This window comes from Dryobates pubescens, chromosome 5, assembly GCF_014839835.1.
Source record: "Dryobates pubescens isolate bDryPub1 chromosome 5, bDryPub1.pri, whole genome shotgun sequence".
In the NCBI taxonomy this organism is placed as follows: Eukaryota; Metazoa; Chordata; class Aves; order Piciformes; family Picidae; genus Dryobates; species Dryobates pubescens.
Genome location: NC_071616.1, coordinates 40057482 through 40084677, shown reverse-complemented (window position 1 = coordinate 40084677; position 27196 = coordinate 40057482). Strand labels below are relative to the sequence as shown.

The 27196-nt window shown below is 38.9% G+C and overlaps 1 protein-coding gene across 2 annotated transcripts in view; it reads left to right on the top strand.

The window, feature by feature from the left end:
• NPAS3 (neuronal PAS domain protein 3) overlaps positions 1-27196 on the top strand; it is a 664058-nt gene that overhangs the window by 350853 nt on the left and 286009 nt on the right. The window lies entirely within an intron of this gene.

The following is a 27196-nucleotide window of genomic DNA, read 5'->3' as shown; positions in this document are numbered from 1 at the left end:
CATGATGATCTCGAAGGTCTCTTCCAACCTGGTTAATTCTATTCTATTCTATTCTATTCTTGTTGGCCCCTTTAGGGAAGGCCACTATCAGGTCTCCCTGGAGCCTTCTCTTCTCCAGGCTGAACAACCCCAGCTCCCTCAGCTTGTCCTAGATCAGGGTGCTGGAGCACCTCTGCTACATCTTTGTGGCCCTCCTCTGGACCTGCTCCATCAGCTCCATGTCCTTCCTGTGTAGAGGACTCCAGAGCAGGACGCTGTACTCCAGGTGATGTCTTACCAGAGCAGAGTAAACTGGTGGAATCACCTCTCTTGACCTGCCGGCCATGCTTTGATGCAGGCCAGGATGCCATTGGCATTCTGTGCTGTAAGCTCACACTGTTGGCTCATGTCCAGCTTCTCATCCACCAGAGTCCCAAAGTCCTTTTCTGCAGGGCTGCTTTCTAACACCTCATTTCCCAGCCTGTACTGACAGTGAGGATTTTTCTGGCCTCATGAGGTTCACCTGGGCTCATGTGGCTTGTCTCCTATTAAAAACTTTCTAAACATAAGTTCTAAAAGTAATGTTGTTGACTTTCTTTTGAGAAAGACACCTAGCTGAGACTCTTATTTCTGTTGAGACTACCAGGCTACTATAATTCCAGTCTTTTGTTGCCATGGCATTTTCCCTTGTGTTACTGCCTGCAACCAAGCTATGATGCATTGATGGATTATTTTAATTCAGACTGTCCATAGTGTAAGTGATGCTTTAGTAAAGGAAGGAATATTATCAAACACAACTGAATACTGTAGAAAGCCTTACTGCACAAAATATTTTAAAATATTTAAAATATATATTTTAATAACATTTTATTTGAAAAATTAGGTTTGTTGGGGTTGGTTGGTTGGTTGGTTTTTTTAATATTTTAGGATTTTAAAGAAACAGTAAGCTTTCCTATGGGGAAGGAGGTGTCTGAGATACTTATTTATAAAAGTTAAAATATTTACTATTTTAATATATTGTAAAAATATAGTGATGCAGTGAATATAAACTTTAAGCCTCTTTGACAATGCTACTAGAATCATCATAGAATCAATAAGGTTGGAAAATACCTCAGAGATCATCAAGTCCAACTTATCACCCAACACCTCATGACTAACCAAACCATGGCTTCAAGTGCCACGTCCAATCCCTTTTTGAACACCTCCAGGGATGGTGACTCCACCACCTCCCTGGGCAGCACGTTCCAATGGCCAGTAACTCTGTTGAGAACTTTCTCCTGACCTCGAACATAAACTTCCCCTGGCTCAGCTTGAAACTGTGTCCTCTTGTTCTGTTGCTGGTTGCCTGGGAGAAGAGACCAACCCCCACCTGTCTACAACCTCCTTTCAGGTAGTTGTGGAGGTCTCCTCTGAGCCTCCTCTTCTCCAAGCCAAACAACCCCAGCACAAAAGGAATTCCCTATACGTAAGAAAAAGTAAATCTCAACATACCATTGTATTAAACTTGCAAAATAAAGCATACAAAAGATCAGCAAAAGTCTCCTGGTGAAATGCAAAGAAGAATCACTGCTTGTTTTATAACACTTACCAGGTTACCATGTGTGTAATTTTAGCAATGGTAGGTAAAAGTGTCCTATATAGGAACACCTATAGTCAGAATAGTATCAAGTGCAGTTGTTGGTTGCATCTCTGCCCTAGGATCTCGGATCTTTCCATGACCCAGGATCATGGATGTAAATCTGAATTATGTGCATCTGTCTCCCATTGAAATATACAACTACAGTCATCTAGATCTGAACTGAGAGATGGTTAACCTCTTTGTTGAAACAAAAGGAAATGTTTTGTCATGTGGAAATGGCTTGTTTATTTTGGTTGGCAGGTCTGGAGTGACTTCTGTTGGCATAAATGCGTGACATCAATTTGTGGTGAATTTAGAGTATCGCTTTCACCTTTGTGAGGTGGTGGGTACAAAATCTAGCCAGCCATTCCTGAGGCTCAAAGCTTGAATCTGTGAGACTTGAATTAAATATGTGGTGCAGGAGCTGTAAGTCGTTTCTGCAGCATTAGTGTTTCTGTTATCTGGTTACCTGGGTGAGAAAGCAAGCCGTACCGAGAAGAAATTCTGAGTGGGTTTTTGGAAACGGTTCCTCAATACTTAGTTAACATGTGCTGCCTGGCATTCATTACTAATTATGTGTTCGAGGTGGAAAATTGCAGTAGAAAGATACAATCTGCAATGTCTGCTTAGTCTTCATGACCAAGCTTGGTGAAAATTGGCTGTACTCTTTGAGGATAATTAAAATCAGTACAAGGGAAAAGGGCTGAAGGGGGAAGGGTAAGAGTTTTCTACCAGTTTTTAGGCCAAGATGCAGGTTACAGGAGACTAACTAAACATCAACTTTTTCTTTCTTTCCTTTTTTTTTTTTCTTTTTATGAACCAAGATCAACTATAATGACAGTCCTTACCTCTCTGCATCGTGAGCTTTTCTCCCATTTCTCCCTTTAAAAATTTGGAGCTTGGAATCCCATTGAGATTGGTCCAGTTTCCTTCTTCAACATCTGTGAAAGATCATTAAGAGCTAATAAAGATTTGAAAAATGTGATTGAGCTAATATGAGACTATCAGTGAATCTAGTTTGGGCTCATTCAGACACAGCAGACGTGAAGGATGGTTGCAGAAGCCCAGCCGGCTGTTAAAGATTTTGCAAACCATAGATTGGCTTATTTTGTTTGGCAGCTAAAAATACTGAGATTTTGAAGTACAAAACTGCATTTTTGCCCTGAGTCCAGGGACATCATGTGGCCAAGAAATGTGAGACTTACAGTGTTAGTGATATGCTTTCAGGTGAAAAAAACTAGAATTACTTGCTGACAACAGAATGGTGTACATGTGGTAATAAGGGGAAATGATTCTCCCTGTCTCCTTCCTCCCTCCTTGCATGAGCTTTGCAAAAAACTCTCACTCTTATTTAGTGTTGTACAGCTACCTGGCTATTGTCTTCACAGTGCATCTGGTATGGACTCTAATTCTTTTACTCTTTACTCAGAGGAAATCCCCCAGTGTTTCATAGTGGGAGAAAAAACATCTTAAGCTTTGCCTCACTGAATGGAGACAGTCTCCACATTTCAGCTATCATCTTTCTGTACCTTTTTTTGTCCCCCTTGTGTTAGTTTATTAGAACTTGGGGAAAAGATTTTACTAGCTTTGCCATCTTGGGCTTGAAGAGAAAAGATCAGTGTTTTGTTTTTTTCTGATTAATGAAATCAATACTGTCATTAACAGTTGGACCAGTTAGGTACCTATGATTATAGTTAATGAGACGTAGGCATGAGAGTATAAATGGAGCAACAGACTTACAGTGATTTATGTCAGCTGTGATTCTGGCTTTTAAACTGTTTGTGACTTTTATTAACCTGTTGGGGACATCAGGAGGAGAAAGCTGAGCCCATTCCAACAGACTGTGTTTCTGCACGCTGTGCTTTTCAGGGTTGTATCAGATGCATACTTTTCAGTCTCCATTTATAGATATTTATTTACTCATATCACAGACTCAAACAGAATTAATTTTTGTGGGATTGCAGATGAATTCTTGTGGATTAGACTGTTATACATGGCAAAATAAGGGACCTTTGCCTGTGCAGTAACGTTGCTGGAGGCCTGAGGCTGTTGGCTCAGCTCATGATGTATTGTACTGCTAGTGTTTCAGCTCTCTCAGGGGATTGCCGGTCCTACTATAAGGTCAGGAGTTAACTACTTGTGTTTTAGCAGTGTACCGATATCAATATGGCTCCTATGGAAACATTACTTGACGTCACTTTTGAATCTTTGCTACTGTAGCCAAGCTTTAGTAAAAGTCAATAAGAACATTAGATTGTTGTCTGTATTATTACTTCCCACTTCCTGCCAGCAATCTACCAATTCATTAGCAGAGAGTTTTGGAAATCTCGCTTGATTATTTATGCAGTCAATAGCAAGGCTTGTCTGCATTCATAATTGTTTGATTTTATGGCCTCTTCTTTAAACAAACATTGTCTATGGTAATGTGATGCCCTGATGGATGGGAAAGGTTTTGTCTGTGAATATCATTTAGATAATTAAAAATGACAGATGAAATCGCCTGCTGTCTTGACCTGTACTTTGTTCCCTCAGTGATGCTGAAGAGATGCTGATTGCTGTCAATCAAAACCCATTGGAGGTTTGTAAATTCTGGCTGCTGTGAACTCTGACCTCCAGTGTTGATCTGAAATAGATAATAACCTTGAAATTCTATTAGAATTTAAAAACTGTTTCACCAAAGGGGCATACTATATATATATAATTTTTTTTTTCCTCTAGACCAGGACTACCGAATGCCATTGTTTACTTCACACAACCTAGGACACAAAAGGAAATGTCTGGCATTTAACAAAATGAAATAGTACAAATCAGACCTAAAATCCTGTAAAATAAAAATCACCTCTCCCTGTTGTATTTGTTTCAAGGCTGCAAATCCTCATTAGAAGAAATTCCATATATTCATACTGCGCAGTGGTCTCCAAATACTGTTTTGATTCTGTTTATTCATCCTAAAGCTTATGATGTTGTTCTGACTTAAGGACGTATTTTGGCTGTTCATTTTGTCTGCTCATTTCCTCTATCACTGGTCTTTGAGACACCTTTTTTTTTTTTTTCCCCCCTCAAACAATAGTTCTTTTCTTAAGAGCCACTGGGAAAAACACCAGGTAGAATGTTTAAGATGCAGAAAGTCCAGGCAGAAATGCTCAAAGTTCTGAACCAACAACTGCCTTGAAACCTGGGTCAAGAGATCAGGTGCATAAAGGGCAGTCATTGTGAGACTTCTGGGTTTTTTTTTCTTCATTACCTACAAACTTCTGGGATAATAACAAGTGGAATTGTTTGTTTGGCGATTTGAGGTTATGTTTGTTTAGTTTTGATGGAACAAGGGGTTAAAAGCATCTTGAGATTATATTTTTAATCAGTGTTTAAAATCACTAGGAGTAATGATTGCCGAACTGGGAAATTAAACACTCAGGTATTATATGTTTGCCTTAATAAGAAACACCAAATAAACACAGAATAAGAGCTTTAGGATTTAATAATTTTTATATTACAATAAAAATGATAATTGGGAGACTCCAGCTAATTCTTAATTACATGTTCTTAATGTTTACTTACTCAGTTCGGTATAGTAAGAGAAATGACTAAACGTGCTCTCTGAAAAAGCAGTTGACAAAATTGCCTTTTTCTTTGGAATGTAACATGAAATTCTAGTAGGGCTGGCTTAATAACTAGGATTTTCATAACAGTTTTGGCTTTGTGCAGAACCAAAAATCATGTAGACATTTTCTCATAGGTGAAGGCAGGGGGGGGGAGGGGGAACCTCACATCTAAAATATTGGTTCCAGAATGAATTGTAAGGGATAGAACTTTCATCCACAGGGCAATTTAGGAACATTTGCAGTTTTGTCTTCTATGGGCATATAATTTCTTCCCTGAGCCAGAAGCCAGTGAATGTATGGCTATTTTAATTTTCTAACTTGCTTCCATTTGTTAAAGAAGGTCAGGGGAAACTCAGTGCCTAGGTTAGTAAAAGATGAAATGCTTCTTCCAACGCAGCTGGAGTAGATGTGTTTTGCAAGCTTTTTGCATGTCTCTGTTAAGGCAACTGAGTTCCAGAGCCTTACAACCCTTCTGTAGTCATCCCAGACCTTTTTATTTTAAAGCAAAAGTGGTGTGTCAGAACGAACTGGCAAATGGATTTGTTACCAGGACGATTGTGAGCAACAATAGAAGCCCGGGGGGGGGGGGGGGGGGGGGGGGGGGGGGGGGAGGGGAGGGGGGGGGCGCGGGGAGAGTGGCTTCTTACAACTCTCATTTTTTTCTAAGCGTTGAAGCTGTTGCTTTAATTAGTTACCTTTTTTAAACCTTTTTGTAGAAGCATCTCTTTTTAACTTTGTTTAAACAGATTGCTTGAATGTGTAGTTTGTTAAAAATCTTACTAGTATTATAGGATTAGTTGAAAATAAATTAAGAAAAACCTGGAGAAGGTGAAATGGAGTGAATGGAAAAATAATTCATTTCAAAAAGTCTTAAGCACCCTGAATTTAGACACTTCGAATGCTAGGTTTGGATTTATTAGGATACTCCTAGAAAAGACATGTCTTTGCAAGTAAGTTTGTTTTACCAGTTGTATCCTGGCTATGATTTACAGTATCTGCTTGTCTATAAACACACCTGCGTTTTAAGTAAGTGCTGACTTTGTAAGATTTGTAGTAAAGGTGTAGTAGAGTATATCTGTAAAATACTGCAAGTAATTTGCTACTGAATGTATCTCATCCATTTTCTGGAAATGGGACTTTATTACTGAAGTGTCTGTCTTAGACAGCAAGAAAATATTGGCTGTTGGTTTTGAAGAGATTAAGGTGGTCTAAAATTACTGAATCTGATGTAAAGTGCACAGTCTGAGCATCTATGAGTATAAAGTGAGTTATCTTTTAATTCAAAAGGGCTCCTGAGGTTATTATTTTGCTACAATATGAAAATGAATTGTGACAATACTGGCCTGATTACAAGCTTCCCAGGCTGTCCCACTGTGACAATTAGCTCCCACTTGTTAAACCATTTGTTTATTAGAACATTAAGGGCTGGTGCTGTCTTGACTCAAAACTGGAAATGAATCGCTACCAAAGTTGGTTGTGAACACAAAGGACTCTCAACGAAGTATCTTACTGGACAACAATAACCACATATTTTAAGCTAATTTTAAGTGAGTCACCTCTGGTATTGTCCAAGATATCTATAAGAGGTGGTTCACTTAGTCTAGCAGGAGTTTGTTTTGAATGTTAATAAGACTTTAAGGCATTATTCAGGGACCATAAAATGGTAGACAATGTTGTAAAATGTTTGCTGACTCTCTGTGACTTTTACTACATGCACCAGTATAAATCACACTTAAGCCCTCTGCAAACTAAATACAGGTGTTCTGTGCATAGGTGTCCATATCTACTTGGTTCAAAAGCTGCAGCTGGGTTTTTTGGGGGGTGGTTTTCCCTGGGAAAATTTTTGATCACAAACACTTCTTAGGGAAACCCACAAGTTTCTACGTGGCAGTATTTCACTGGAAGCAATTATCGATCTCGGGGTGGGAATTCTTCTCAGAAACGGGGAATGCTCCGTTTTGCTGGACATGGAGGTGTGCTGCTGTTTCAAAACATGGTTGCCTGCTGCGTGCTGGTTGTACCCAGAAACCTTGTATCCCTCTGGAGAGAAACAGAGTTTCTGTAGTGCGGGATGTAGATGCTGAGACCCTTGTGGAGTGCCCAGCAGAAAAAGCGCACGTAAGCACTAGTCATGCAGTTGAAAGGGGGTCATTGGCCTTGGTAAATACTAAAAGGAACATCCTCCATCCAATACTCATGGGAAAACAGATGGAATAGTCACATAGACCACCAGCCTGTGTGTCTGTGTCTCTCTGTATACTCTTCCATTCTAGCTATTGCTTTCTACCCCCATGTCATCTCTGGAGCAGTGTTCCTGCTGCACGGGACTCCGTGCAGATACAGGAATGTGAGCAGAGGTTTTTAAATGAGACAGCAGAAAATACTGGCCCAAAATCATTTTTTCCCCCCTGGGTAGATGGCACAGGACTAAGAGGGAAGGTGAGCAGAGTTTTTTTTCACCTTTGTTTGTAAGAGAAAGACAAAGGCGGAGGTTTTATTTGCTTTCCTGAGATTTTCCACAGAAATTGTGATTTGAAACAACAAACTAACTAAAATCCAAACCCAGACATACACCTTACTGAACTAAAAAACTATCCTTTTTTTTTCCCAGACAGGTTTCTATAGGGTAGTTTGGATGTGTTGCACTATATGCCAGATTTCATAATAGTTATTCAGGGCTTGCAACTCCCTCAAAATTGCATCCCTGTCAGAATTTAATATCTTGCAACACCCTTACCTGTGAAGATATAGCAACAAATAAATTAATTGGGTGCAAGGAGACAATGAAGAGAAGACTCTAGGGGGACCTTAGTGCTGCCTAACTGAAGTATTCCTACAGGCTGGAGAGGGACTTTTCATAAGGTGTCTAGCAATAGGACAAGGGGGAATGGTTTGAAGCTGAGGGAAAGTAAGTTTAGACTGGGTCCTAGGAGGAGGTTCTTCAGTGCAAGACTGGTGGGACTCTGGAACAGGCTGCTCAGGGAAGTTGCAGATGCATCTTCCATAGGGGTATTTAAGGCCAGATGGTCTGAGGCCTTGAGCAGCTTAGCCTAGTTGAGAGGTGTCCTTGCCCATGGTGGGGAGGTTGGACTAGATGATCTCTAAGTCCATTCCAACCTAACCCATTCTGTGGTTCTATCTCATTGGTGATGCTTTTGTTGGGGAAGTTTTTTCACTCTGTATGCAGAGCTATCGTGCTACTAGCTTCTTACAAATCAAAGACTTAGCTTTTAATTCTTCCTTGCTTTGTAGTGCCTTTTAGTGTCATGCAAGACTAAGAGGCAGTAAAAGGAAGCAGCATTTTTGATGTTAGGTACAATAACAATAGAGGCAAGAGTATTAAATAACAGTTAAGAGCAAATATAGTGAAAAGGTATGATGAGCAAAGATTGGAGAGAGCCTGGAACATTTAATGTGATAAGCAGACATAGAGGCCACAGCAGTGAATGTACTTATGGAAAATAAAGATTGAATTATGAAATTTGAAATTAGCTTTCTCCTTTTTGAAGAAAATATTTTGCAGTGCTTGAGCTTGGAGACAAATTCAAAATTGAAATCAGACTAACCAAAATCTGTGACAGCCATTCATTTCCAAATCTGCTCTGTATTCCAGCTAACAGAATGTTGAAGTTTAGCCCCACTTTCAAGTTTACTTGTTGTTGCACTATCACCTAATTTTACTTCACTCATTCTATCTTTTTCCATATATAGTTCTACTGGATTTTTTTCTTTCCTAGATGCAGAATGTTGAATGAATCAGATCTGGTAATTTTTCTTTTACTTTCTATGAGTACATTTTTCCATCACTCCACAATATATGTATATACCTTTGGCTCCACTGGTGTAAGAGTGAAGATAAAGTCATAGAATTGTTAGGGTTGGAAGGGACCTCAAGGATCATCTAATACCAACCCCATGGGCAAAGACACCTCACACTAGATCAGGTTGCTCAGAGCCACATCCAGCCTGGCCTTAAAAACTTCCAGGGATGAGACTTCCACCACCTCCCTGGGCAACCTGTTCCAGTGTTTCACTGGGCTTATGGTGAAGAACTTCTTGCTAACATCCAATCTGAATCTACCCATTTCTATTTTTTTTTTTCCATTCCACCTAGTCCTATCATTACCTGACTGAGAACTACTACCACTTTTTGCTCCATTCCCCCTGGTCCTATCATTACCTGATAGAGAACTACCCCACTTTGTTGATGAGTTGCTAATAACTAGAAAGCTTTCCAAGACATGGTAACAATTTTGAAGATACTTTATTGGTTTGGTAATTTTCTTAAACAATTGTATGTTGCTAAATTATAAACCAAGCAATAAAATAAAAGATTGTAAGGGATACTGCTATAAACTATGGCTTTTGAAGGAAATAACCTCCAGAAAGGTGGTGTAGTGGGTGAAAAGAACAAGATTACCTTTGCAACTAAAAATAGCATTAATCTGGATATAAAGAGAGAGATCTGAAACTTTATGAAGACAGAAATGCTGTTGTATATGCTGCTTGGTGATGACTTCATCAAAAGAACATGAATAATAATGTTTCAGGATATATTACTTAAATGCTTACATTTTGGCTACAAGCTTTTAAATTATAAAAGAAAGAAAGAACTAAGTATCTACAAGAAATGTTTCCAAATATATTTTAGTATTTAGGAGCATTCCAAACTGTATGAAAGCTGCAGTGGTTTAAAATGTGTAGATAGAATAGAGTAGAATTAACCAGGTTGGAAAATACCTTTGAGATTATTGAGTCCAACCTATCATCCAACACTATCTAATCAACTAAACCATGGCACCAAGTGCCCCATCAAGTCTCTTCCTAAACACCTCCAGTGACAGTGACTCCATCACCTCCCTGGGCAGCACATTCCAATGGCAAATCACTCTTTTCAATAGACTCAACAGGGCTCTGGGAAACCTGATCTGGTTGAGGATTTCCCTGCTTACTTCAGAGGGGGTTGGACTAGATGACCTTTGGAGGTCCCTTCCAACCCAGACCGATCTACGATTCTATGACAGATGGGTTTGAATTGTTTTATTACTTCCATGTTGTTCTTTTTCTTCTTCTTGAAGTCCATGGCAAAATAGTAATTGTTCAAGTTGTTATTTCTGCTCATGGTTTGATATGGGCAGTGTGCTGTACTTAAAATTTTAAAGGGGGGAAAAAAGGTCTCTCTTTGGAGTGACTAAATTCATCTTCCCCTAAACAAAGAGTTAATAGCTTACAGTACCTGAGGTAATAGTGTTGCTGGTTGATTCTAAGCTGGTGTATTGTGAATTTATTTCATAACTTCGGCCCTGGAAAGTACAGCAACACAATGCATCACTGATACAAGAGCGATAGATTGAGAAAATGTTTAGTGAGAGTATTCCGCCTAGACCAGTAGGAACACCTGCTTCTATTATTCAATCACTGATAAAATGGTAAATAGCTTATGTCAGTCATGCAGCTTGCATAAAGCTACATAGTTTGCCTGTAGGTTTGGCCTTTTTTTTTGGTTATTATTCTTTTTTATTTTTCATTTCTACATGTTTTGTATTCCCTTTCTTTGTTAACTGACACCTTAGAATTATAGTATCATAAATGGACACCGACACTATTTTTATCTTTGTTCGTGTTATCTAGTCTTGCAAATGCAGCTCTGCATGTCATACCTGGAAGAGAAAAAGGATGCTAAAGCTGTAAACTGTTGCTTTTAAATAATAGGGTGGAATCAAGATGGTCTGTTTGGTCCCAGGGTTTGGGTTTTTTTCCTTAAATCTAATAAGTTGCTGCGCTTCCAGCAAATCTGGGAGAATGGGAACTTTGCTGTTTGCATCCTCCCACGCACTTCTTACTCCCAATTTCATTGACTGTTATGCAAATAGGAGGAGTAATGACACTGCAACTTTATTTATACTGTATGACGTGGCGCTGATCGTATTCATTTCAGTGTACAACGCAAAATAATATTCCCCTGGGAAAAGATAGCTGGGGTTGCTTAGCCTGGAGAAGAGGAGACTCAGGGGTGACCTTATGGCTCTCCACAACTACCTGAAGGGTGGTTGTAGACAGGCGAATGTTGGTCTCTTCTCCCAGGCAGCCAGCACCAGAACAAGAGGACACAGTCTCAGGCTGCACCAGGGGAGGTTCAGGCTGGATGTTAGGAAGAAGTTCTATACAGAGAGAGTGATTGCCCATTGGAATGGGCTGCCCAGGGAGGTGGTGGAGTCACCATCATTGGAGGTGTTCAGGAGGAGACTTGATAGGGTGCTTGGTGCCATGGTTTAGTTGTTTAGGTGGGTTGGATTAGTTGATAGGTTGGACGCAATGATCTTGAAGGTCTCTTCCAACCTGGTCTGGTCTATTCTATTCTATTCTATTCTATTCTATTCTTGATCAGAGAATAAACTTTTCTTGTAAAGGCTAAAGCTTCTAAAAAATGGGAATATTTCCCACAGAACACCTTGCCCCTGGGGATTGTAGGTCTTTTCTGATCCCACTGTAACACTACTTTTGTTTCAGAATGGCAAGGGTATTTCATTTCAGCTGAGTAGTATTAATTAATCAAATGATCCTTAGGTGATGTTAGATAATCCCCATGATGGCTGACTGCCATCATGTGTGTGCCATGGCTTCCAGTCTGGCCATATTGTATGGAACTACTTTTTTTTAAAGAAAGCAGAGGGAGCAGCACTTCTAAACCAGACATTGACTCAATTGCTTTCAAAACCTGCTTGTAATAGCTAGGTAGTAAATACCTGCTGCTGCCTGTGCTTAGGGGGCCTAACATTTTTCATTATAGGACTTGCTTCTGCTTTATTCATCATTTTTTAAAGAGCTCTTAAAGCTTAAGCTGTTGTTCTTAGGTATATTTTGCAGGGCTAAAACTCCATAGCTGAAGAAGTGTCTTTTTTTTTTTTTTTCCTACTGAAATTCCATTCACTTTGTCCAAAATATATATTTTTGGAGGAAAAAATGGTCCATTACTTTCTGCTACCCATCCTGTTGGCAATTAGTGGCAAGCTGTCAAAATACTGATTGAACAGATACATAAATTCTGAGTAGACCTGGTGGAGGGAAGTACCTACATTTCATCAAGTGTTTGTGGCTAATTTGTTCCAGAACAATTCAAAATATTTCTCAGCTCTCATTCTAATAAAAGACTAAACTTGTAATGCTATTAAAGTGACAGAGGCAACTGAACATGCCACACTGGGAACCCTGACAACAGTCTGTCTCAGTGAGGGACAAAGAGAAGCATGAGAAGTAGATTATAGCCAAGAGCTTTCCATCTCCTCTTCCACAGAGCGGAAGCTATCTCCTGTTGTCAGCAGTGTAGTTAATCCTTCAGCACAAGACATGCTCCCAAGTTCAAGTGTCAGGTTTTCAGCCCCTTCTGGTATGGAAGTTTGACTTGCATGTTATTGTATTCAGTTGAATTTACTTTACTTTTTTCCTACTAAAAATTGGGAAGAAATGTTAAAAGCTACTATTAAAAGCATAGCAGCTGAGTTGCAAAGTCAGGTACCAGCAGCTGAAGCAATACTGGATTTATGGTTCTGTGCACAACCTGAATTTGTTCCTCTTGCCTGTATATTTTATGACCAAGTCTTCTACCACATGATCACACGCTGGTTTGTACTCGAGTTTTCTGCATTATTCAGGATGGACAAAAGATGAGATGAGGCTGTGTAGATGGTAACACATTTAGAGATTATATATTTATTTTGTTTTAATTGTTACTTTCTTTAGTAACAGAATTACACTTAGAGGGAGGAAAAAGTAGAAAAGATGGAGTTTCAGGGAGGAAAAGGGTGATCTCATGAGTGGCAGAATTTCACACCACACCAGAGACCTTAGTTTGATCCATGTTTCTGCCAGATTTTTATACAATGCTGAGTTATTTAAACGAAATTGTTGGCAGGAGGCCACTAATTGTGCTTTCCTCAATTTCTTGACATCAGTTCAAGGTCATAGAGGCCAGTATGGAAAAGATCAGAGTATAGACAGCTGCACTATGTTAGAGTTCATCCTAGGAAGTACTAGTAGAAGAACGCTGCACTCAACACTGTAGACCAGACACTTAGAAGTAATGCAGCTCTGTGTTCCAGTGCTGGCTGAGCTACCTATTAACTTTTTGACCTCTGGGTAGTCTCTTTGTCTTGATTTTCCCACCTGTAAAATGGAGATAATAACACTCTCATCTCATAGTGGAGATGAATTTATTAACGTTTACGAGGCATGAAGATTCTGTGGTGATGAGCACTCTAGAAACACCATGAGGAAATAAGCAATTCTGCATTCACTACAGGCATTTGATGGTTTGCAGTAAATAAAAGGGGGCCAATAATGGTGTGTTAAGAATAGAAATATTGAAGAGCTGTCTCTTTCTCCAAGCAGTATTTATCTTGGGGCTTCAAGCACGGCAGAGGACTGCTGCAGAAAAAGTATTATATCGCCTGTTATTTAAATTTGTGTCATTAAGTTTATGCATGGGAGGAGGGGAAAGGTTAACTTTTTCCTGAGTGATGTTAATTCTGACAGTTTGTAGCTTTTGTGGTCTCAAATTTTTCACTTAAGTTATTTTCCTTTTTTTGTTGAGTCGATTGACTCTCATTGCATACAGGTGAGAAGGAAAAACATTAGTATAGTCCATGCTTGATAAAGAACTAGATCTGAAGGTGACTGTAGCCCTAGATGTAGACACAGGGAAGCACAGCTACTCAGTTTTGTGGGATCTTTTTAAGCCCCTTAAGACTCTTAGTTTCTTGCAGTCCATGTGTTACTCAGCATACAACCAATGCCCTCAACTTTTTCTTCCAGGCCTTTCTTGCAGTTGCATTCCATCCTTCTCTCTTTAAATCAATACCAGACTATATTTAATTCTCTCAGACCATAGCTCCTTCCTGCACTTGCTGTAACCTAGTCTTGAGAGGCTGATTGGAAATCAGCTCAATCTGAAATCAGGAAGGGTTGAGTCATAGTTCACTTGGTTCCAGCTCCAAATGTCACTCGGCGATCACTTTTCCCGTCTCAGTGGTAGAAAATGAAATATGTAGAGACTCACCTCACTTCCACTTGCTGGTAGAGATGAGATAGGGAAAAAAATGCAGTCAGTGTTTCCTGCCTGCCCCTGGCAGAGACTTACATTTCAAAATGCAATTGCAATCAACCACGGCTTTAGTGTTTCTATAACATTTAATTCAGGGAATTTGGGTCAGCAATATGTTTGTGTTCTGTTGTGTATCTGCAGTGATTTTTCAGCATGCAAAAAGATACATCCTCTGTGAAGAAACTCATTCCAGGTCCTGCCTATAAAAACTGTTTGGTATACATTGACCCAAACCCCATGTTTATAAGTGTCCAAGCAAGTTTTATTCGTCCCTTTGACAGTGTTTCATAATTTTAATAATCATACTTGAACTACTGAAACAGCTGGAATGAAGGTAAGGGTTTTGTGGTAAGATCTGAAAGAATGTTGTAGAGAGGCTGATGCTGGTCTCTTCTCACAGGTAATTAGTGATAGAGAAAGAGGGAATGTCCTCAAGCTACAACTGGGTAGGTTTAGACTGGACAATAGGGGGAAAAATTCACAGCAACAGTGGTCAGGCATTGGAATGTGCTGCTCAGGGAGGCATTTGAGTCACCCACCCTGGATGTTGGGGCTTGGGGATATGGTTTAGGGGTGAACTTTGTAGAGGTTATTGGGTTGGACTTGGTGATCCTGAGGACATTTTCCAACCTGAATGTTTTTGTGATTCTGTAACCTACTAACAGAACTATAGTCCTGTCTGAAGTTCTGCAAGTTAAGTGTCAATCTTACCGATTATGCTTTTAATACTTGTCTAATGAGGGGCCAGGGATGCCTTGTAAATACTCTTCTGAAAGTAGTTGCAAAAGCCCTTCTCTCCCTTCTAGAGCTTACATACATTCTAATAATTGATTTTTAGTATGGACAACAGGATGAGAACACTACTGAGCTCTGTCTTACTCCTGTAGAGGCTATCAGCAGAAATGTGATTGTAGTTAGGTACTATGGAATACAACATTCTAGGTTTTGGGCATACACAAGTGCATATTTAATCAGTTTTAAGTCATTTCTAGTCAAGCTGTCTAATAAAGACATAGTTCTTACTATTTACCATATTTAGGGTAACTTGATATTGTCAAACTTTTCAACTCTTAACACAATCTAGACTTCAAATTGGATGAACACTGATTCTGGTAGTCTGTGAGTGGAACTCTACCCCTTGCTGCTTTTGCAGCTAATGTCAAAGACTAAAGCAGGTTCTGAAAGTAATCATGGAGACAAAACGGTGTCTTGCACTGAGAGTATTCATCTTTTCTTCAAGTCCATTTGTGTGGATGGCCCCAAGTTTCTTAAATTGTTTTTTTGTAAGTGATGATCCTGTATTATTGACAGTATTAGTTACTGTCTTCAGAAGCCAGCATTTTGAAGCCATAACACTCAATGTGAGAGCGAACATCAACCACTTGATTACAAATTCCAAGCACTTGCTTAGTCCTGAAAGATATATTGAGGATCAAACAGTTTAGGACAAAAACTCTTTATAATTTAATCACTGTTCCTGATTCTACTGTCTGCCTGTTAATTGCTACACACCTCCTGTTTTGTCTGACCAAAAGGCCACCCTGTGATCCTTTAACAATTTCACCTTATAGAACAATCTTCTAAAAATATGACTCATTTCATTATGTTGTGCTTTCTGGCAACCCATAGGCAGCAAAAGTAGTCTCCAGAATGTATTCTCCTTGATAAGAACATCACGTTCTGTACAATTTTGTGAGTTGTGCCTTACCTTTGGCCTGTGGAATGCATGTGAAGTGCTCCAGAAAGAACATCCAAACTGATGCCCCTGTTCCTTTCAATGACTTGCAACTCCTGTGAAATGACACAGTCTGCAGAAGCCTTTAAATTGCAGGCAAATAGAATCCACCGGAAAACATCCTGAAACCAGCCTTAAACGGCTTGACACTAACTGCATCTGTGGTTCCTTGAGCTCTCTTATTTCTGTCAACTCCTCTCTGATATTTAGAAGTCTATTTGAAATCAGATGGGACTTCATTCTCGAAGTCCAGATCATCAGTTAAAGAGCACATTTGAATCCTCTGTTTTATCCTCTGCCAAGATCATTTCAATTTCCCTGAGGCATGCATCAAATGCAGTTATCTAAGTAATAGCAGATGAGATCATGTCATTCCTGATCTCTCAGGTTTCTAGACAACACCCACACTCTGGGACAGCAAAAGCTCACTATAGTGAAACCTTCAACCAAATATTTACACAGAATGTTTACATACGTATGGGAGCTTTGAAGCTGTTCGGGTATTCTCCTATCCAGGGAATCACCTTGTTTTTATAAGCTGACACTATTTACATGACTCTCAAGTCAGCTCAAATTCCTGATACTTCGATGTTTGCTTGAAACATTTCATGAAGGGTTGTGATTCTCCCCCTCTTTACATTACTTCACCTACTACTCTGTGCCACTATGCACAGAGAGAGTTTGCACACAGAGAAATCATTACCTTTGCTTTTGTGAATTTCCTGGATCAGGCTGCCTGTTCATCAAATGCTGCGGTGACAGTTGTCTCTGAGTTATTGATAACCTGATGTTCTCAGACAGCCCTAGGAATGCATCCCTTCTCTGTGTCCACAGCTGAGTTTAGACAAGCACGCTACTTCTCATATGCATTATGTAAATATAATGAACACCCTGAGTTTCAAAAACTGAATAATCCTACACTGTTAGAAGTAAGTCTAAGGGATTTACTTGGCAATGGCTCTTAATAAATCCATATAAGCTGAGGTCCAAGTGTATTATCACTGTTGGTACTATATTTAATTTTTAATCTGTTCCCTAGTTCAAAGTGACCTCTGTACATCTGTTCTAAAGCAATCCCCCCAAATCAGTAGCTAAATCTCTTGTATTTCTTCATGAAGTCTGTGTGTCAGATTTGTGCTCTGAAAGTCTGTTTTCAGTGCACACCAAAAAATAGGAACCTTCAGAATTGTGCAGTTCTTATGCAGAAATGTGCATGATTTTTGTCTTGTTTGCTGCTGCCTGTGAATTTTGTGATTGATGTCATTCCAGCTCATGTGTACTTGTTTCTGTTACATTTCAAGTTTGCATATAGACTTGTTCTAAAAAGTGGAAAAGATGGAGGGGAAAGGTCTGTGTGCCTGTTTGGTCCTATTTGTTTAGTGCTTGGAAGGTTTCATCACGTCAGAGAGAGACTTCCCATGTTCTCACCTCTGTGTTGTTCACAAAGCTCAATTGCCCATCACTTTGCTTATTATGTTTTGTGGGATGTAATTGACTGTAGGTCTTTCTGAATTTATGCTTAGCACTGTTTTGGGCTCCGACTCAAGTGACTGTCTCTGCTTATATAGACTTCAATTTAATCAGAAAATAAATTTACATTTGTGCAGTTGAAAAATTGCTTGTGGTAATTTCTGTAGGGAGATTTCCAGCCTCTGTGAGCCTTTTCTTGTTTGCCACATTGCTGGCACATATGGGATTTTGTTGTTTGCATTCACACCCTTATCAAACGGTCAGCCAATGTCACTTCTAAGGCATTGGGAACTATGTTTTCCCCACCCACAACTTCTTCATGGAGTTCTGAGAGTCTTCCAGTGTAGTGCTGCTCTTCTGGGGTGTCTCAGGCAGTCATGTCCCCACTGGCTAAGGCATATTTTAGGAATGATAATTTCTCATGTAGAGTTGACATAGCTGTCTGAAACTTTCCTGTGCTTTAAATGGTGTTTTACAAGCTCTCGTGGCTCTGGATGAGAGATGGATGTTAGAAAGTGTACCTGGCTGATTCTGACGTTTTCTAGTTTCAAATCATGTCGTAGCTCCCTTTCGTGCTTAACACTTTCTCTGACATACTCCTGAATTTCTTTCTTTTTTTTCCCTCTGACATATCTGTGTGGTCTCTCCCCAGTGCTGTGATACGGTGATGATAATATGAGAGCCCGATAAAACATTTGGTCCGGATGCCACTGAAGACTCTTAGGCTTGAATTTTCTGTCTGCATTCAGACCTCTTGGCTTTCAGAAATGGCTAGTCAATAGAAAATACTAGGAGCAGGTAGGTTCTGTATGCTCAGCCTCACCATAAAATCCAAAGATGCAGGAAATCTTTAGCGATTGTGAAGAACAGCAAAGGCACAATGTTGAAAGTGTGAAGACAGAAGACAATTCTTAGAAGTATTTAAAAATTGTACAGGTTATAATGACAAGTGATTTGAATACATGTGAAAAGAGCATTAACTAGAGAAGAACTATCCTTAAGTTATTCCAAAGGAAGCTGATCTGTACTTTTCTGAAAGGGTATAGAATTTTATTTTTTTTTTAAACCTGAAGATGAAAAAAAAAACCAGAGGGAAGGACAGGAGACCGATGAGAAAGAGCTTAAGAAATCCCTGAATTAGTAATTAATGTAAAAGTGCTTTAAATTTTTCAATGCTCATTGCCCTTCTCAGTGAGTAAAATAAATCATGTAGATGGAAGAAAAAAATAAAAAATCCAAAGACTCTTACAGAGTTATGCTATTGAGATTTCATTCCAGCTCTTCACAAGAAGAGTAGAAGATTTCTAATATGCAATACTTAACTGATTGAGGAGTTTGAGAAGTATTGTACTGTCAGACAGTAAGTGCAACCTCTCCTGCAGTATGGAAGAATGAAATATTAGAGCTGCTCTCTGGCTTAGCTTGAACTAATGAGCACTCCCTTCAGAAAAGAACGTGCTTGACTGTGATACAGGAGACCATTGCAAGGCCTCATGGAAATGAGGGAGGGTGGGAGGTGTGCAGGGAGTTGGAGAATATAGCCGCTTGGAGTACACTGAAGTTGGATGCTTCTGCACTCTGTAGATCTCACAGAATGGTAGGAGTCAGAAGGGAGCTCTGGAGATCATTGAGTCCAACCCGCTGCCGAGGTAGGCTCACCTAAATCTCAGTCAGATGCAACACAAATCCACCCCTGCTAGAAGAAGAAAACAGAACAAAATAGCTTAGATAACATCAAATAGTTTGAAGTGCTTTGTTATGTAGTTGATATTAATTGATTGGAGAATAGATCAAGTTATGAAGTGCAAGTCCCTTGTTTTGCAGCTGTTGCAGGCAAAGGTCTTTACAGAAAACCAAAACTTCAAAAAAAGGCAATAACTTGTTCATGCATATTGATGAACCTATTAACCCATTACTGCTTATATTTGTTTCAGAAGACTCTGCAAGTGTAAGCAGTTAAAAATGCATACATTCCCATGAACTATTTCCTGTTATTAAAACACAACAAATGTGACCAAACTCACGTGGGTTTCCAATCTGTGCCTGCTGGAGCAGCTAACTAGTCTGATGCAGCCCTAAATGCTGCAGAAAGAGATTTCTTTTTCTCCTGTGATCTTACATTGCTTGTCTGCACATGGATGTGTTCCGTATTAATTGCTCCTGATTGTCTCCATGTGTGAACACTCTTATTATAGAATAAGGGTTCCAACTTTCAAACCTTACAAGAATGGAATTCCCTTGATGAGCTACAAGAGTGGCCAAGCATGCAATTAATTGGGAACAGCTACTGAATTATGGAGAGGTGAACTAAGTCTGAAAAGCCCATAAACTCCCATTAAGACTGTATGAAGGGACACAGAACTAAGGTGTTTATGGCCTGGAGAATGGCACAGGCCATTTAATTGACAGAAGTGTACTAGTTATACCACATGTGGCTGAGGATAAGCTAAACCTCTCTGATTAATCCAGACGTATTCCAGAAGACACTGAAACAAGTGATTGCCTGACAGGAGAGAAACCCAAACCAGATTGGTACATCTCTATCCTATCCAGTGTTTAGGAATTTGAAATGCAATTTGAGTCTTGATATTTTATGCTGTGTGGCCAGCAAAAATATAGCTCCTCGTTCTTAGTGAGAGTACTCTTCATTTAACTTTGATTTTAATCAAGAGTGCTATACATGACGTTACTACAAGGGAGTTCTTAATCACAAGGTGGAAATTCATTTGATTTGTATTTCTTTCCACTTCCTCAACTTTTCTGTCAGTTTAAACACATATTTTTCCTTTTAACTGTCCTTGCAGAAAAATGACAAACTGCTTTCTTCCCAATTTTGAAGTCTGTTTTGGTCTTTCTCTTGAGGACGGTTCACTAGTGGCTTATGTGGTATCAGGAAGGAAAAGCAAGGAATGCAAGGGCATTTCTGTAAATAGAAAATATGAAAGTGATTGTTCATGTCTCCTGTCCATGGCACAAAGAGGCTGCTTCTGTTAAAGATTAGATACAGTTTTATGGCTCTGTGTAGTATAATCTTGTGCAATTACCTCAGTGTGGTTCAGAAAAATAACCCTGTAAATATGGTCATGTAGGGTTCCATGGCTGTTTCTCATTTATTTTGTTGAAACTTTTTTCCTTCTCTAAGTTAAATAAAAGTTTTGTCAACAGAGCCGAACCACAGAATATGTGGGTCAAGGGATTATCTGTCTCATTGTCTGTGAACAGCAATCATAGATATTTTACTTTTGGAAATGTTTTCTGCTGAAAGCAGGCCAAGTGCTACTCAGCTCAACCAAGGTTTGCCCCTTTCTCTTTTCTCCTGCCCCAGCTTTGGGATTTATTGTGTTAACAGGAGAAAAAGCTGTGACAATGTGTTCACATTTCCTGGTTCATGACATTAAGTTTGTGCCTTCCCGTTCAGCACGTGTGATATCCCACCAATTTGTGCTTAGAAAACTGGATGGAGATTCAGCAATTTGGATTGTTCTTTTTGGCTTTGTGTCAGACTTGTGTTTCCTGAGCAATTCAAGTCTCTGGCTGCACCGTTTTTGCAGTGTATTTCCATTTAGTGTATGTACTTTGTGAAGGTGAACAGCTTTTGTAAGGTGTAAGTAAAGGGCAGTGAGTAGTTGTCGCTTTGAACTTTGTATAAAATCTGACCAAGATTAGAAAATCCAGTGATTGAACCACTGATGGCAAAACTGTAAGCTAAAGCTCCCCTTTCAACTCACACCTCTGGATCTGCTAGAGTGTGAAATTTTAAAGGAGAAAAATAGTAGGTTTCCAAGTGAAAACAGCTGAAAAGTGAAGGTTGGTTTTGGAAATTGAAACTTGGTAGTTATCCACAGACCTAGAATAAAAACAGGTGAACAGGAGCAGCAGTGAGTGCTAAGCACCTTTTCCTGGCTAATGTGAATGGTGATCTGGCATCAGATCTTTGAGTTAATGGCATGATTCCTTGAACCTCTTCATGGGAAACTGTTGTCACGACTATCTGCTGCACATTAGCTCATTTTGATTCTCAATGACTGTTTACCTGCTTTCTTACAATACGAATAGTTGTGTTGAAGCAAATGGAAATCCTGCCTTTGACTGCAGCAGAACCCACATTGCACCAATGATTTGGGGTTTGAGTTGCCTTTTTTAGTCCTGAAAGCAAAATGTTCTTTGTCATGGCACTCATTTGATTATTAATACTTAAGTGAAAACAGTTAGTTAAATTTAAGTCATTATGAAAAAATGTAATTATGAAATTATTTCATGGGATATCTATTTGTTAGGGAACTCCACAGAAGAATTTTCTATTGGCTGTCATAGAAAAAAAGACAGTCTGCAAACCTGTCTACAAATCTATTTTCAAAATAGAGATAGTGAAATAATTTATCACTTTAATAATAAAATAAATATCTACTTTCAAGCTTTCTGTACATATCTCAGGTGGAAAGCTTATTGTTTCTCCTTACAGCATAGATTTTTGGATGTACTATTTTCTGCTATATGAAATATATTCTGATTATTATTCTTCCTCACTGGATGCTCCAACTGTAAAAATGATGATGAAACTTCATTTGATGTACCTCAGGAACAGAGACTGCATTTTGTGCATTGGGCTTTAAAAGTGCTCAGTGCCTCTCAGGGTGAACTCCTGTATGATAAGGAAATCATCTTTAAAACGTTCATAATTATCAGCGTTATCAGAAAAACATGACTGGATGTGAATATTCCAACAGATTTGTTTTCTTGCTATTAAACTAAACTGACATTCTGAAAGGACATTCTCAAAGCAACTTCTTCAGATGCTGCTAAGTTGTATTTATAATTAGTTCCTAATTTAGCTATGTAAGCAGAAGGGAGGAGGGGTGCTTATGTTTTGCCAGATACGTGGGGTTTTTTTCCCCTTTTTAAATGTAATTATAGGAGGGGTTTTGCATTTAGACCATCTTAACAGACATCCTCTCCCCGGCTACCAGTGTGTAGTTATTGCATTTATGCATTCAACTTCTTAGTCAAGTGATGCTATTTTTTTTTTTTCTGCTGCTGCCTGACAGCCACTAATAATAACACATGAGGACAGTCAGACAAAATGAAGACAAATGCTGCTTGTCGCAGCAGAATCATAATGTCTCCAGACTCAGTAAAGACAGTCTAACTGTATGTGGATGCTCCTTATAGCTTATTTAGGCCTGTGGTTTTTCCCTGTGGTTTTTCTGGGGGGCGAGGGTGGTTGTTGTTATTGTTTTGTGGTTTTTCTTGTTCCCTCCACCCCCCCTCCCACCCCCTTGGTAAGATTATTTTTTTTTTTTAAATTATTTTTCTTTTTTCCAAAAGCACAAACATTGTGCAGAAATACATTAAGGCAACATATGGGTCTGTTAGTTAGCCAAAACAATGTGGAGCCATGGAGAATAGAGATTGCAATGCACAGATGGATATTGTAAAAAATTCATGAGTGGCATAACAGATCTGAAAGGTAAATTTTAGTCAGAATTCAAGGGGAAAGCACAGAAAGTGGTTAGGAATAGGGATTTACAGGATTTTTAAATCACCTGATAGGAAATATTGTACAGATGTGTTTATTCCATTATTCGATAATCGTGTTTCATCACTGCAATAATTATGTCCATATAGATATATGCCGTCAGCGGTAGATTGCTGATAAACAATAGCACTTTTCTTCTACTTGGTGTAAACTCTGCAGTATTAAATATCCATATTATTTCCAGTTCAATATTAGAAAGTGTCAGTCATTGCGACAAGCCTGGCAAGAGCGGTGCATTGAACAGCCCTCTGTGTAGTGAAGTGCTGGTTTAAATAATCGCACTTCCATGTTACATTACTTTGTTGGTGAAATCAGACTCCATACAGAAATTGAGCAAATAGTGCCTCTCCCCTCTAAATCCATTTCTTTGTCACAAAACTAAACAGCTCACTGGAACAGAAGGGAATTACTTTTGCAACGGGCAGCCTGCGCTGCTTACCCGCAACTAAAATCTTATCTGATTTTGCTTGGATGTAATTGAGGGCAGAGTTTGGTATTTAAAATAGCATTTATATTCTCTCTACAACTTGTGTATGTTTCTAGCTTTTATCTGGTTTTCTTTTTATTAAAGGATTATATGCTATGGAATATTATTTTTTTACATCATGCTTTTTTGTTTGCTTGTTTGTTCTGTTCTCTTTATTATGCTAGTTGTGCTCTGAAAAGTTAATGTACTAGGAGTTCGGTTTTTTCTGCATTAGAAAAAACCCCAAACTTTCAAATTTGGCATACTCTCTTAAACACACTAAACAGCTATGTGTTTATACTGATGTATCCTCGAGCTTCATTCCTACACTAGCTCATCTTGCTGTAAAATCATAGCAGCTGCTAGTTTTCATGGGGGCAATAACCAGACTACTAGTGCAGAAGGAGAATCCAGAAGGGCAGGGACATTAGGAGCATTGCATGCTGTAAATCTGCTGTATGTGGTAGTAGTTATCAAGAGCTGTGGAAGGAGGATAGGAATATGTCTAAGGTGAATGTCTCTCTATTTCTGTGCTTTTCAAACTGGAAGCCTTGCTACTTGCCTATAATGGAGAGAACACCAGACAAGAAACTGATTCAAAGATGCTTTTCTAGATGTTTTTATTTAAAAGTTTTATGCTATTGTAACAGCCATGGCTAGAGAAGCTAGATGTTCAGACCTGGTCAGTCAAAAGATGACACCTTAAATCAAAAGGTATAGTTCTATTATGTAGATCCAAGGTCTGAAAGTATGGATTGTTTACAATTTTTCTTCTACCAGAGAGAAAGAAGGAAAAAAAGAAAGAAAAAAAGCCAGGAGATGAAAGGAAAATGAAGGTAGTTCCACTGCAAATTTATATCTCCTTTATGACTACAGAATTTGTACAAAGATAAGAAATGTACTGCTTGGAATCATGTGCCTATAGCAAACTGTTTCTTCAGTTTAACAGGACTTACTCCTTAGACTCTCTTAAGACCATCCCTTCTGAATGATCATAAGCATATGTGTCTATTGCAGGAATCACCTCTCTCGTGATTTCAGTGAAACATTCAACTTTTTCCATCTAATTTCATTAGTAGAGGGACACTTTCAAACAGACATTTGAAGTAAAGATGAAAAAATGGCTTTGTGTGGGCTTAGGAAAAGCAGTTTTGCATGAAGTGGAGAAAGTGAAATGGCATAGTGTTCTACCTGGATAACTTTAATATATCAGAAGTGCTACAATTTGTGGAACAGGAGCAGAAGATCAATATTGTAATATATGGAGTAAGAGAGAGCAAATAGGCAAGATACTGCATGTACCAAATTCAGTAGGAAAAGGGTAACAGAGAGAAAGTGTCAGTAATCATGACATTAGAAGGTACTGACCCAAACAGTTTAATGCCATTTTTTAATAAGTAGACAAGGTAGATGTTGTTTGCAGGATGACAGAAGTCAAGACACATGCTAATGGAAGCCTTAACAAAGTTCTGCTTGGGTGGATGAAGAAGAAAGGCAAGATAGCAAGAATGTTATACAGAGAGACTTGGCAATGTTGTGTGGAAATGATTTAAATATTTCCATTTGAACCATTTGTGTGTCTGCTTCTCATGCAGAAATCAAATTGATGATGTTAGCCAAGTGCTTGCATCAAGGAGAGATACCTATCCCTTCATAAAGCAGTGCTGGAATGTCAAGGAACTCTTCCCAAACCAAATGTCAGAACTGTTCCGCGTTGCTAGAAAAGAACACAAAAATAGAGCACATTTGCATATTGGAATCACATTTGCATCTCCAGGTGAATATTTAAAAGGGAAAACTTATTTTCAAAATAATGACATTATTATATTTTAGTGGGGAAAAAAAAATTATCCAAATAAAAATCTATAAAGCTAATCAGGCTTGAAATGGAGATGTCAAACAAATCTGACAAAATTCAAAACCCTAGAAAAATTTAGTAACTACAAAGTGGAAAGTTATGGCTTTATTTTAAGGGCCATGCCTTTGTTGATATGACTGTACAAAGGAAGAGGCAATTTTCACTATGGCAGTAAAACAACAGAACCAGGAATCTGCCGCTGGTCTGATGTCATTACAGTGGCATAACTTTGGAGGTGGGATTTAAACCTGTTTGCTTGCTGTTTTAAGATGAGAGGATTCAGGAGGTGCTAGCAATTCACCTCCCAGCTCTGTGTCAAGATTCTCCCTGTAAATTAAATTATTAATTGGCTTGTATATCTGTTCATTTAATGAGGAGCGTGACAGCCTTTACTGGTGCATATGTGAGAACAAAAACATCACAGTAGGAGCTTCTAAACTGCCCGGCAAGCCAAGGGGTTAAGCAGTTTGATATGTTGTATTAAAAGTAGCTGTTATTAGCAAATGTTGTCTGGCTAGTTGCAACATAAATACCAGAATGTGATATTCATATGGAAGAAAATATAGCATGTTTTATGCAATTTGTAAGTCTGTAGTAAAGACAAAAGTTCGTTTTCCACGTTCTTTCGTTTTCACTTATTCACATGAAGCTCATGTTACAGTACAGTTGTTTTGTAAGTCTTACAAAATTATACCTCATTCAGAGCTCAACTCCAGCTTTGCCTATGGCTGTGTGGGGCAGGGCTAGCAAGGGGCACACATGACAGAAGATGCAAGAATGTGCACAGGGTAATATCCTGCATGACAAAATGCATAGAGATCAGCAGGGCGGCCAGATCCTCTCCCTGCTACCTGGGTTCTGAAAGCCAAGTAGCAGCCTCTTCAACCTTATTAGCCATTCTGCGGCAGCAACATGGATAGGAAAGTTTTCCATGTCTAGGTTCTGTAGCTCCAGAAAAGATGTGTCTGCACGGTATTCACCCATATTCTGTCTGCAGTAAACTTTGTATAAGATTTCTTGTGGTCATTACTCCCATAATAATTTGAGCACTTAAATGATGCAGAATTTTGGAATTCTCCATGGAGGATACTTTAGGGTCCTGATCCTGCATTTTTGAAGTAATGGGAAATTTTTATCACTGACAGTGAGTCAAACTGCATCACTCCCATCAGCACATATTCAAAAGAAAAGAGAATCATGCAGTGTTTTGACTTCTCTTTTGTATTTCCAATGGATGAAATAGCTGAATGGAATGGGAGGCACATTCGGCTGCAGCACGTATATGGATCTTCTTCAGGATCTCACTCATAACTTTGCCCCTATTCACCTCTAGGCATATGTGTGATGGAACTTATGAAAAAGTGAGGCTGTTACATAATATTAAAACCAACCAAACAAGACCAACAAAAAAAACCCCACACCAACCCCCCCCCCCCCAGGCTTGTATTTTTAAAGTTCATTGACATTTGGCCTTCTTCAACACTTGAATATTCTGATTACCTGATGGAACTTTGGAAGCATAACTGCCCAAACTAATTGTGTTCTCTTTGCATTTTTCTAATGTATCACTACAAAGTTTGGGCAAAAAATGCAGACTGAGAAACTGAGGGGGGAAAAAAAAAGTGTATATTTGTTGGAGGCATTTCAACTATTGATATACCAGGACTTTAATCTTCTAATAATATGAGAGATCAGATTAACTTTCTCTTTCCAGTGGCTTCTTGTGTGTGTTCTTTACAGCTAAAAATGTTGTTATCTATCTTGGGAGTGCCCAAGGAATAAGTTAAAGTGAGCAGAAATCGCAAAATATAAACAACAACAACAAAAATACA